The 12,405-nt window shown below is 43.6% G+C and overlaps 1 protein-coding gene across 3 annotated transcripts in view; it reads left to right on the top strand.

The window, feature by feature from the left end:
* RNF115 (ring finger protein 115) overlaps positions 1-12,405 on the top strand; it is a 72,064-nt gene that overhangs the window by 584 nt on the left and 59,075 nt on the right. The window lies entirely within an intron of this gene.

Raw genomic sequence — 12,405 nt, forward strand, 5'->3', positions numbered from 1 at the left:
GCTTCCCGGATGTGCTCCGGCCGGGGATGGCATCGGCAGCCTTGGCTGCGGGCAGGATGCTCTCACCAGCCGAGCCGCCGGCCAGGGCTGCCCCGGCTTTCTTTCTTTCTTCTTCACCTTGGCTCCTTCTCACGATGACCGGGGCGGCCCCCCCCCCCCCCTGCTGTTCTCACCTTCCTCTATTTCCTTTTCCACTTTTCACACCCCCCGCCCCATCTTCTGTGAATCAAAACCGCGGATTGATAAGGACAGCAGCGCCTTTCCCGCTGTCCCCGGGGGAGAGCGGGCTGGAAGGTAACTGGGGCAGCGAGGGATTCTGTTACCGGCGGCCCGCAGGGCTCCGGTGAAAGGGAAAGCAGCCGTGGACTCATGACCCGCCCGCAGGCTGCCCGCCTCCCCGCCGCTGGGGAAGGAAATGGCTTTAGGAAGGAGGCAGGACACATTGTTTCAACTTGGCTATCTTGGTTGTCCTGCTGCCAGGGTCTGGAGCACCGTCTCCGACCGGCCCCCTCCCCCAGTGCGCCTCTCACGACCAGATCCAGGGCAGAATGCTGAGGACCGCATCCGCTGACACACATCGCTTCGCTCCGGTTTGTGCCAGGCTGGCTGTGGGCCCCTGGAGAGGGAGAGAACCCGCCTCTGCCGCAGGCCAGCAAACCCGGGCAGTGCCGGGCCCGGGCTGCTGCAGGGAGACCCACCCTGGAGAATGCTCGTCCTTCAGAAGGAGTTAGGATAGTTCTAGTTTTTTTTTTCTCCCCCCCCCCCCCACTCTTAAAAGATAATGCTTTTTAATATTTCAAATAGTTTTATAAATCTCATGAAAAATGGTTCACCTTAACAGTACTTTGCACATGTGGAATTTCATACCTAAATTTGGTGATACTATTTTGGTTCATTTATGGCTACTTACAAGAAGACTCAGTAGTAATGTCCATTCACTAGAGTCCTTTTTTTTTTTTTTTTTTTTTTTGGTTGAGCCTACTCGGACCAGGCTGATGAGACGAGACGGCTAAAGAAAATTCATGGTAATATGAATTCTGTGAATTTTCACCGAAAGGAATTGAAACTAAAAGGATTTCCATATTTATCCCCATCGTGGTTTTGGAAGCTAATGTCCCGTTCAGAAGTTAAAGAGCTTGAACAGCTCACACAATCCTGTAAAAATTACAACTGGCTGCCCTTTAATAAATAAAGAGGAGAGTTCTGCTTAGAAGTGTAAAGGTTCAGTCTTACGAAAGGGCGGCTGCCAAACCACTTAACTGTCAGGTTCAGTCCATGGGCACGTCTAGGGAGGTGTGCAGGCCGAATGCCTTATTTCTTAGACACCCAAATGGAATCCCGTGAAATAGCGCCCAAGGGCGCTTTAGCCTTCTCACCTAAAGTGGTGCTTTTTCAGGCTTTCGTGGCATTTTCTTTCTTTTCCATTTGCCCCAACAGTTTCATTTTAGGAAACAAACAAACAAAAATGTTCATAGATGGCTGGAGATGTTTTTAAAAGAGAGGGCTCATTAGGCCATTGCGGGCCAAAACGCAGGCCAGCCTTGGGGCATGGAGTCTATACATCACCAGCTCGGTAGGAACGGTAACGTGTCCATCATCTGGGAGTTTGCAGGCATTTTCATACGTCAGGGAAGATGTAAACTGGGTGAAAGAGTTTTCATGAGCTCCAGGCAGGAAGGCGGGAGCCGGGGAAGGGGGCCAGGTCTGGGCTGGGCACAGAGTCCACAGGGAGAATGTCCCCTCCTGTGGATGGGCGGCGGGCAGCATTTGGGAAGGCCCACGTGTGAAGGAGCTGAGGCTCGTGGCTGCTGGTGCCTGGCCAGGGTAACCTGCGGAAAGGGCCACCTGGAAATCAATCTGGAGGGCCAGCAGGGGATGGGAGGAATGTGAGCAGTCTTTTGTCAGCTGGTTCACAGCTATTAAGAAGCGAATTGTTCTGTCTCTCTCTCTCACTCTCTGTCCTCTGTAATTTTAATGGAGAGCATCTCAGAATTTCCTTGCTATTGTGTGTTACTTGGTTGTGATTGCCTGTCTGTGCCCGTGTGTGCTTTATGCCCTATTTCGGTACTGAGAAGAGCAGGCCCTTGAGTTTTTCCAGGGGACATCAGTGCCCCCAGTCCCCTCACCACAGACATGGCGTCTGGATTTTGTCCGCCCTGTGCGACCAGTGACATGTGGTGCCTTGTTGAACATTGCGGCCTTGGTTCTTTTGGAGCCGTGTCTCCCTCGCCCTTCCCCCCCTCCCCCATGTAAAGCTGTTTTTAAACTACGTTGACATACAATGTTACATTAGATTCGGGTGTATAGCATAGTGCTTTGATGTTTCTATACCTTACAAAGTGATCACAAACAGTCCAGTACCCATCTGTCACCATACTTAGCTCTTAACGTCTTTTAAGCCGTTGGGTTATTGACCTTTAAGGGTGAGAAAACAGTCTAACTTTCCACAACTTACATCTTCTCTTTTTACCACCTGAAGTCCTCGTTGTGAAGTGCTCTTGAAAAGGGATACTTTGAAAGACTTCAGGTATTTTTCTAAGCCTCACCTTGATGGCCCAGAGGCACCACATTATTTGTGGTGCCTGACTTGTCAATTAAGGTCTAGTGCAATTAAATATGACAGAATACTTATCCGTACATAAAGGTTCTCTGCTGGCTGTCCATAAGGCATACCTGGGAATATGGTACCTGCCCTGAAGAACCTTATAGTTTTTTAGAAAAGATGTGACAAACATGGAAAAAATATAAGGTGAATGAAGATGGATATATGTGCTTTAGAATTCAGAGGAAGGGAGGATGGGTGAGGTCAGGGAAAGAGTGAGAGGTGGATTTTAAATTGAGTTCCACAGGATAGACAAAATTCAAATTAAGAATTTGTAGCATATACTGAGTATGAAAGAGGGAGACATTTAGTAGATAGTTACACATTTTTAGGAAAAGGTGCCGTGAAGTTTGGGGTATAGTTTTTATTCATAGATAAGCCAGTGAGTTTTATGGCCATTTCTATATCCTTAATCCAGACTGTTATCAATATCTTGAAAATGTTGGTTATAAGAATGATCAGGTCAAGCCCTAGCTGCTTTGGTTCAGCGGATAGAGCATCAGCCTACAGATGAAAGATCCTAGGTTCGATTCCGGTCAAGGGCGTATGCCTGGGTTGGAGGACTCAGTCCCCAGTAGGGGATATGCAGGAGGCAGCTGATCAATGATTCTCTCTCATCATTGCTGTTTCTATCTCTCTCTCCCTCTTTGAAACCAATCTATACTAATAATAGAGGAATATGCAAATTGTCCGGGAATCGTCACAGTAACAGTAACGATTGTTACTGTATGTTACTAGGCTGCTTGGGGTGACAAGGTTGGCAGAGGGGTTAGTGAGGGGGGTTTAGTGAGGGATGACCAAACGACTGAACAGGCTGCATGGGGCGACCAGGTTGGGGGGGGGGTAGTTGGGGGTGACCAGCCTGGTGTTGGGGGGAGTTGAGGGCGACCAGGCTGGCAGGGCAGGGGGGGACAGTTGGGGGCAAACAGGCCAGCAGGGGAGGGCAGTTGGGGGCAACCAGGCTGGCAGGGGCAGTCCCAGATTGTGAGAGGGATCCCAGATTGGAGAGGGTGCAGGCTGGGCTGAGGGACACCCGCGCCCCCCCCCCCCCCCCCCCATGAATTTTGTGCACCGGGTCTCTAGGTTTGATTCTGGCCAAGGGCATGTACCTTTGTTGTGGGCACATACCTAGTGGGAAGTGTGCAGGAGGCAGCTGATCAATGTTTCTATCTCATCGATGTTTCTAACTCTGTATTCCTCTCCCTTCCTCTCTGTAAAAAGAATCAATAAAATATATTTTTACAAACAAACAAAACAAAAAACACAAACACAAATACTTCCAGAAAAAAAACACACAGATCAGTAAGTGGGTAGCTCTGCTACTGAAAAACCAACCCAAGCACTGGTAAGTCAGTAAATACGATTTTTGTTTGTATAGGAAACATTGAAAAGTTTTTAAAAATAAAATTTTATATAAATTTGAAAAACTTACTTGCAGGTACTCATCATACATTAAGCATGTGATGTTTCTTCTGCTGGACACATGTGAGAAATCTGGATGTTTTGAGGATAGCAGACCCAACTTATCAGGAATGAAGTTTTTCTTTGTCTTGACTTATTTTGCTTCTGAAGAAGGTACTTTACTTTTGAGCAAGTTGGATCACAGGACTCATCACCATGAGTAATCATCCTCTGAACACCTGAGGATGAGTATTGAGCTTTACATAAGCTTTCAGTGAGCTATTGCTGGGAGATATGTCCTCTCTGAACACCTAAGACTGAGTATTGAGTTTACATCAGCCTTTAACGAGCTATTGCTGGGTAGTTTTCTTCAGCTGATCAGTGGGAAGGCTGCTTTACAGGTACCTAATCTCTTGCCAACTTATTCACCACATAGCAGAACCATAATTGTGTTTAGTGGGATTGGGTTGCAAAATTTATTTTAAAACTCTTGATTCTCCCTTACCCTGTCCCTAGGATATAGCACTTCTTGATACATTTGGAAGTATATGTGACTATAGCAATAGCTTACTCTACTTTTGCCTTGAAAGTATCCTTCGGTTTTTATCATTTTTCTGTCAGTCCTACAATGAAAGATTAGCAGGCCCAGCTTTATTTATTTATTTGGTTCTTTTGGAGCCCCCTCCTTCACCTTCCCCATTGACCTCTAGCCCGCCCCCGCCTTCACCGTACTATCGTCTGGGTTCTTGGGTTAGGCATTATGTATAATAGTTCTTTGGTTGATCTCTTCCCACCCAACCACCCTCCCCTGCCTTCACTCTGAGATTCCCCAGTCTGTTCTATGCTTTTGTTTGTTTGTTTGTTTTTGTTTTTCTATACTTCTGTCTCTGGATCTTTTTTTTTTAATTAAAAAAAAAATATATATATTTTATTGATTTTTTACAGAGAGGAAGGGAGAGAGAGAGAGCTAGAAACGTCGATGAGAGAGAAACATTGACCAGCTGCCTCTTGCACACCCCCAACCAGGGATGTGCCCGCAACCAACGTACATGCCCCTGACCGGAATCGAACCTGGGACCTTTCAGTCTGCAGACTGATGCTCTACCACTGAGCCAAACCGGTTTTGGCTTTTTTTTTTTTTTAAATAAATTTTTATTGTTCCTATTATTACAAATGTTCCTCCCCCGCGCCCCCCCTCCCCCCATTGCTCTCCTCCAACAGGTTCCCACCCCACCCTCTGCCCTTTCCCCACTCCCCATTGTCCTCATCCATAGGTGCACAGTTTATGTTCAGTCTCTTCCCACATCCCCCTCTCCCCTTTTCCCTAAGAATCGTCAGTTCACTCCCCTTCCATACCTCTGATTCTATTATATTCAACAGTTATTGTAGTATTGTTCATCAGATTTTTTTTTTAATTTTCTTGGTTTTTAGATTCACTTGTTGATAGTTACGTATTTGTTGTTCATAATTTTTACCTTTATTTACTTTCTCTTCTGAAAGAACCCCTTCAGCAATTCATATAATTCTGATTTGGTGGTGATGAACTCCTTTAGCTTTTTTTTATTAGTGAAGCTCTTTATCTGACCTTCGATTCTGAGTGATAGCTTTGCTGGATAGATTATCTTTGGCTGTAGGTTCTTACTATTCATCACCTTGAATATTTCTTGCCATTCCTGTCTGGCCTGCATGGTTTCTGTTGAGAAATCAGCTGACAATCATATAGGTGCTCCTTTATAGGTAACTACCTGCTTTTCTCTTGCTGCTTTTAATATTCTGTCTTTGTCTTTTGCTCTTGGAATTTTAATTATGATTTGTCTTGGTGTGGTCCTCTTTGGATGCCTTTTGTTTGGAGTTCTCTGCGCTTCCTGGACTTATAAGTCTAATTCTTTCACTGTGGGGGAAGTTTTCTGTCACTATTTCTTTCAGTATGTTTTCGATATCTTGCTTTCTCTCTTCTTCTGGGATCCCCATAATTCTGATGTTGGTTCGCTTGAAGTTGTCCCAGAGGTTTCTTACATTATCTTCAATTTTCTGGATTCTCTTGCCTTCTAGCTTCTGCGGAGGAGTGTCTTCTGGCTCTTTATGTTCCAAATCTTTGACTTGATTCTTGCAATCTTCCATTCTGTTTTTAGGACTCTATATAATATTTTTTATTTCAGACAATGTATTCTTTATTTCTTGTTGATCCCTTATCATTTCTTGTTGATTCCTTATTAATTCTAGTTGATCCCTTTACATATCCTCATAGGTCTTATCGATCTTTTCTAGGAAATTCTTGAAAAACCTTATAAGCGTAGATTTGAACTCTATATCCAGTCGCTTTTTGTCCTCCATTTCTTTTGTTTGTGATCTATTTCGTCTCGGCATTTTCGCAGCTTCCCAGATTGGGCGGGGTTTCAGGGTGGAGCCTACAGCTTTGGCTTCCGACAGCCCTGCCCTATGTGGCTCCTGAGTCTCGGGGTCCTTCAGTATTCGTTGCAAGCTCCTCTGAGAGAAAGGTGCCCTTGATTTTCGCCTGCTGCCAAACAGTCTATGCTCTCCCACAATGAGCCCGGTATTGGGGTTCAGTTCAGTTGGAAGTGGAGTTCAGAGCAGTCTGGCGCTTTTGTCTCCTTCCCGCCAGGGCAATCCCGCGGCTCAGCCAACCGTCCCTTCTCTGCGCGCAATGTGCGCTCTGCCGGGACCTCCTTTCGCCGCTCCCCCGGAGTCCCACCTTACAGCCCAGCTCCCTCTGTTTGAGCCTGGGCCCCCAGGGTCTGGCCTAGAACTGGGGTTCAGAGCAGTCGGAACTGGGGTTCTACAGTCGGAGCTTTTGTCTCCTTCCCACTAGGGGACGCCAGCCAGGCACTCAGCCTCCCTCCTCTCCGGCTCCGTCCTCCGCGCACGCCGCGTGTCTCCGTACCTTAGGCTTTTACAGCTCCTCCGCTCTTCCTTCTGGTTTTCTCCTTGCTTCTCGTTGTATTTCCAGTGAGTTGACTTTCCTGTAGTTCTGGGTAATGTCCATTTTATATTTTAGTTGTATTTTATTGAAATTGTTGTGTGCGGCTGCGGCTAGGTGTTTGCCTGTGCAGCCATCTTGGATTCTCAGATTACTCTCTGGATCTATTTTGTTCTTTAGATTCCACATGAGTGAGATCCTGTGATACTTACCTTTCTCTGATTGGCTTATTTTGTTTAGCATAACACTCTCCAGGCCCCTCGATGCTGTCTCAAAGGGAAAGGGATCCTTCTTTTTTAGTGTTGCACAGTATTCCATGGTAGAAATGTACCACAGCTGTTTTATCCACTTATTAACTGATGGGCACTTGAGGCCCAAACAACTTTAGTGTCTGTATTAGAAGAAATAGTTTTGGCTATAATTTCTGAGAGAGGTTGAAATATGTGTAAAGCTATATAGGATAGGTTAAGCCACATTTGATTGAGTTAATTTGGTGAATTAACATTCCTTACTTCTAATCCTGACGATTCATTTTAGCTATATGTGTCTTTGATTTGGATCTTCTCAGATAAAAATTTTCATTTAGAAAGAAGATATAAAATATGGGGAAACCATGAAGGGAATTTTAAAGTGAAAATGACATTCAATGGTACTGTTATCTCAGATTTCAAAAAAGTCCCCATTCTACAAGTGAGTATTGGTTTAGAAATTTCTTCCTCTATTTAAAAATGTTTTCTTATTTATAGTGAAAATAATTTTAGTAAAATTTAGTGAGTACTAAATCTGTATTTTGAAATAAGAGGTTTTGATTATATGGTCTGACACCCCAGGGCTTATTTTATATATGATTGAGTAAATGTATATTTTTGGGTCATCAGGTGATAAAATAAATTAAGTAATTTAAAATTATTTTCAAAACACCAGAAGCTTCTACCTCATCTGATTATCCTTACGTCAAAACGGAAGGAATTACCATGCTACGTTGAGGGCTGACTGGGTAGTGCCGCAGAGGGCTTTGTCACAGAATGTAGAGGCGTCATTCCACCCATCTCTGTTCTCCCTTTCTCCCCTCTAAAACAGGGCCGGGAAATATTGCTTTGTGAGACTGAATCTGGTGGTCATCATTGAACAGATGAGATGAATCACATGCAGAGTCAGCTACTTTTGGTGTATATGAAGGTGCTTCTTACATGTTTTATGGAGATCAGAGTATTCAGATTCAGGTAAGGGACCAGTCTAGTTAACAACTGCCAATGGCTCTTGAAGGTTTGGCTCAGTGCATAGAGCGTTGGCTTGTGGACTGAAGGGTCCCTGGTTCGATTCCTGTCAAGGGCACAAGCCCAGGTTGCGGGCTCGACCCTCAGTAAGGGGTATGCAGGAGGCAGCCAACCAATCCATTCTCTCTCATCATTGATGTTTTTTATTTCTTTCTCCCTCTCCCTTCTTCTCTGAAATCAATAAAATAGTAATTTAAAAAAAGAAATAACTGCCAGTGTATTGCTCACCTCTGAGGCTCTGTTATATCACCTTCTTTGATCTAATAAAATGTCAACCTTATCAATAAGTAATGTTTTCTAGTTTGGCTTTTTATCAGATGTTCCACAAGTCATTATCATTGTGCTATAGTTGTCATGGCTCTAATACAGGAAAACTTTTCTAACTTATAGTGAGTAGTTTAAAAGTAGATTTATTAAAGACTTTGTGACTCTTAAAATTCTAAGCCCGCTGATCTTGCTCTTTAAGATTCATGATTCTTAGGAAGATCCCAGAGCTGTGTCTAGGTCAAGTTAGTATGTTGTTGAACTAGGGGAAGCAACTTAGTAATTTGAGCTGTGTTTGATAGGTTTTAATTATTAGATTATCTTAAAGTGTGCTATTAAGCTGAAAAGTCTACTTGGTTATCTATCATCAATCTGGTTCTATGTAGCAGTTGCTTATTAAATACTAGTGGCCCGGTGCACGGATTCGTGCACATTGAAAGGAATTAATTAGAATTCTTGGGCGGCGCAGTGACTTGAAGGGCGTGAGGAGCGGGCGGTGGGGGGGTGGGGGAGGGGGAAGAAAGAAAACTCACACTGGTGTCTTCCAGCTCCTGGCCCTGGCTCCCGTGTGGGGACGAATGCAGGTGGTCCCGGGTGGTGGCCGGGGAACAGGACTGGGTGAGGTGACCGGACATGCTATGGAGCCAACCTCCTGTGGTCCCTCCCTGGCCAGCCAGCTCACCTGGGTGCTGTGGCTCGAAGGGCGTCTTTGGAGCGAGCAGGGTCCATCTGCCTGGGGAGATGGGGCTGAAACCGGCTCTCTGACATCCCCCGGGGGTCCTGGAGTGGGAGAGCACTCTGCAAAGTTGCTGTCCTACAGGGTGTGGAATGCAAATGCAAGTGTGCAGTAAACCAGATTCGGGATCGGCAGCGTCCCAGGAACAAAGTAACACGCTGCCGAAGGTGGCCCTACGAGGAATCGGGCTCCCTCCCCTCTGGTTCTGGGGTGTGTCACCTGAAAACCTCCACTGCCAACTCACTGCAGTTCGGCAGCTCCTGCATTGAGCATCTGCCCCCTGGTGGTCAGTGCACGTCATACCTACTGGTTGGTTGGACGGTCAGATGATCACTTAGTCTTTTATATATAAAGATAGGTTTTTTTTTTTGTAGTGGCATTAGTGTTGTGAGTTCTAAAAGACTTCAGTGGTACAAAATGTATGTATTGCCACAGGAAATTTGAACATACAGCATCAGTAAATATATTCCCTCCACCCCCTAAGGATCTAGAAATAAGATATATGCATTCTTATGGGTAGAAGGCTAGTTCTAGTCTTAATTCTATTGATAGAGATATAAATACAGACAGTCCTCGGGTTACATCGGACTCGATGTATGTCCACGTCGTTTTGTGGTTACGTCGCCATCTCTCATTTATTTATTAAAAAAAGTCCCGTCATTTTGACATTTGTACATATGTGCTTTATGTTTTTTTAAAAAAATATATATATTTTATTGATTTTTTACAGAGAGGACGGGAGAGGGATAGAGAATTAGAAACATCGATGGGAGAGAAACATCCATTAGTTGCCTCCTGCACACCCTCTACTGGGGATGTGCCCGCAACCAAGGTATATGCCCTTGACCGGAATTGAACATCAGGTCGATGCTGTATCCACTGAGCCTAATTGGTTTCGGCTGCTTTATGTTTTTATTCTTTATTTACCACAAGTAAAGGTCAGGAATTATCTTCATCTAAATTTTTTTTTTACTGTTTCACTTCATTATGGCTGTGTCTGTGCTCCATGTGAGTGACGGAGGTGCTTATGTAGGTGGGTTCTGACTTACGGCGAAAATTGTGTTATGTGGCGCCATAGGAACGGATCTCCCACGTACCCCGAGGACCTACTGTAATGGGAAAATCTGTGGGATTTTCCCAGTATGGGGAAGAATAAAATCTTAAACTCACTGCAGATGAAATTTCTTATATTTAGGGGGGATGTACTGACAGCTAACACTTTCTTTATGTTTAGTTCATGGAGGGATTGTGGCCGCTATTCCATTTACAGCAGTAACTGTTGGGGGTCACTTTATCTTCTTCTGGTTACTGAGACTAGAGGATTTGGATCACTCCTTTCAACTTACACATTGTAGGGTAACTTCTCAAAGAAAAGTTCCCAACTTTTTGTTATTTGGGAATTAACTGAGGTGGTAACGTAAATGTACTAGTAACTTATTAAGGCAGCTGGACATTCTAGTTTGAAAATAAAGCAAAAAGGAGAAACAAGCCTAACTTTTAGTTTTTTTATAGCTCATTTTAGCATTTTTCAAGTTTTACTTTCTCTGTTTCTCTTATACCTCTTAGATGTTTCATGAGCCAGGAGATTTTGTGGTTAAACTTTTAGTTTCTTTGAACTATTGGTAGAGAGGGTGAAGTTATTAATTTTCTAATACTAACTCTTCATGTGACTGGTGCCGAGTCATGTGACTCAGTTTATCCTGGTATATCCTACTGTAAAATGATACTGAGGTGACCTTTTTGGAAGCTTGAATGGAGAGCATTAAGAGAAATGGGCTTATGTCATTTTTGATTGAAAGGTAATGTAGGAATGAGTAATCCTTAATTGTACAGAAATAGGGCCTTTACCATAGTAGAAACAGTTGAGGTAGTTCTTACAGTTTCACATACAGAATTGTAGGTTAGATTCTGAAAGATTTAAAAAAATCTTTTAAAATTCAGTTCACAGTTCCTTAGATGTATCTAGAGGAATGTTGTCAAATACCCTGTTTTCCCGAAAATAAGACAGTGTCTTATATTAATTTTTGCTCCCAAAGATGCGCTAGGTCTTATTTTCAGGGGATGTCTTATTTTTCCACGAAGAAGAATACGGTACACATTTATTGTTAAATGAAAATAAAGGAAATTTATTACTTGTATATGGTACGGTAGTATGGTAGTTGTCAACACAAACCAGACAAACTGTGAATCCTACAGTATCAAGAATTTACTCATTTATTCAATGACAATCATGTCATCATCTTCTGGAACATCAGCATAACAATCCAATTCCTGAATTTCCTGGTGAATTTCTTGTGACTCCATTTCTTTCAGAATCAGTGGACCAAATCTCTCATGTTTAGCCTAGGGGGGGCCTTATTTTCAGGGGGTTGCCTTATATTTCACTCAGAAGGAAACCTTTAAGTAGGTCTTATTTTCGGAGGATGTCTTATTTTCGGGGAAACACGGTAGTAGTTAGTTGGCTCTGGTGATTTTTAAACTAGGCACATTTGTTTTAATGTTAGATTGTCCAGCCCCATTTCCCAAAATAGGCAGGCAGTTTTGTTTTTCTTGCAAATTTGTCAACATAGGTAATCTCTCTCCTTGATAATTTCAACAAGTGTCCCAGGGAAGTTCTTTACCTCCTGTTGCTCTCTGATGTGCAGATTTGAATAGATATTAAACCCAGAGAACCATATTCCAGTAATACTTTCCCCCATGCTTAGATTTTACTTTCTCAAAAGAAAGAAAAATAATCCCATAGTTACGTTCCCTTTTCTGCTTTTTTCTGGGTTAACTGAGACCTGCAGGTATCCTACAGTGATGTTGTTCTTCTAGCCTGGTGGTTCTCAAACCTGTCAGATCCAGTGCCCTCTTTTTATAATAAGTATTTTGAAATAATCCCTTTAATGAAAGGAAATTCATTTATCTTAATATATAAAATATAAATATAATATATAAAATATATAAATATACCTATATGCAAAAGCTGGGCTGGGGTTGTAAATTTGGTGGGGCAGAGTCTCATGGAATCAACAGGGTGGAGCAAGCAGTAATGGCTGACCTTCAACCCTGCCCTAAGAGGCCTCCCGGTGGCAGTGTCCTGCGGTAATCGCTGTAACTTCTGAGAAAAGTCACCCTCGTGTTCTGGCCCGATGCCAGGCAGTCCAGTTTCCCCCTGTATGAGTCTGGGTTCCCAGAGTCTCAC

The sequence above is a fragment of the Pipistrellus hanaki genome (assembly GCF_964339955.1).
Source record: "Pipistrellus hanaki genome assembly, chromosome: 18".
Taxonomy (NCBI): Eukaryota; Metazoa; Chordata; class Mammalia; order Chiroptera; family Vespertilionidae; genus Pipistrellus; species Pipistrellus hanaki.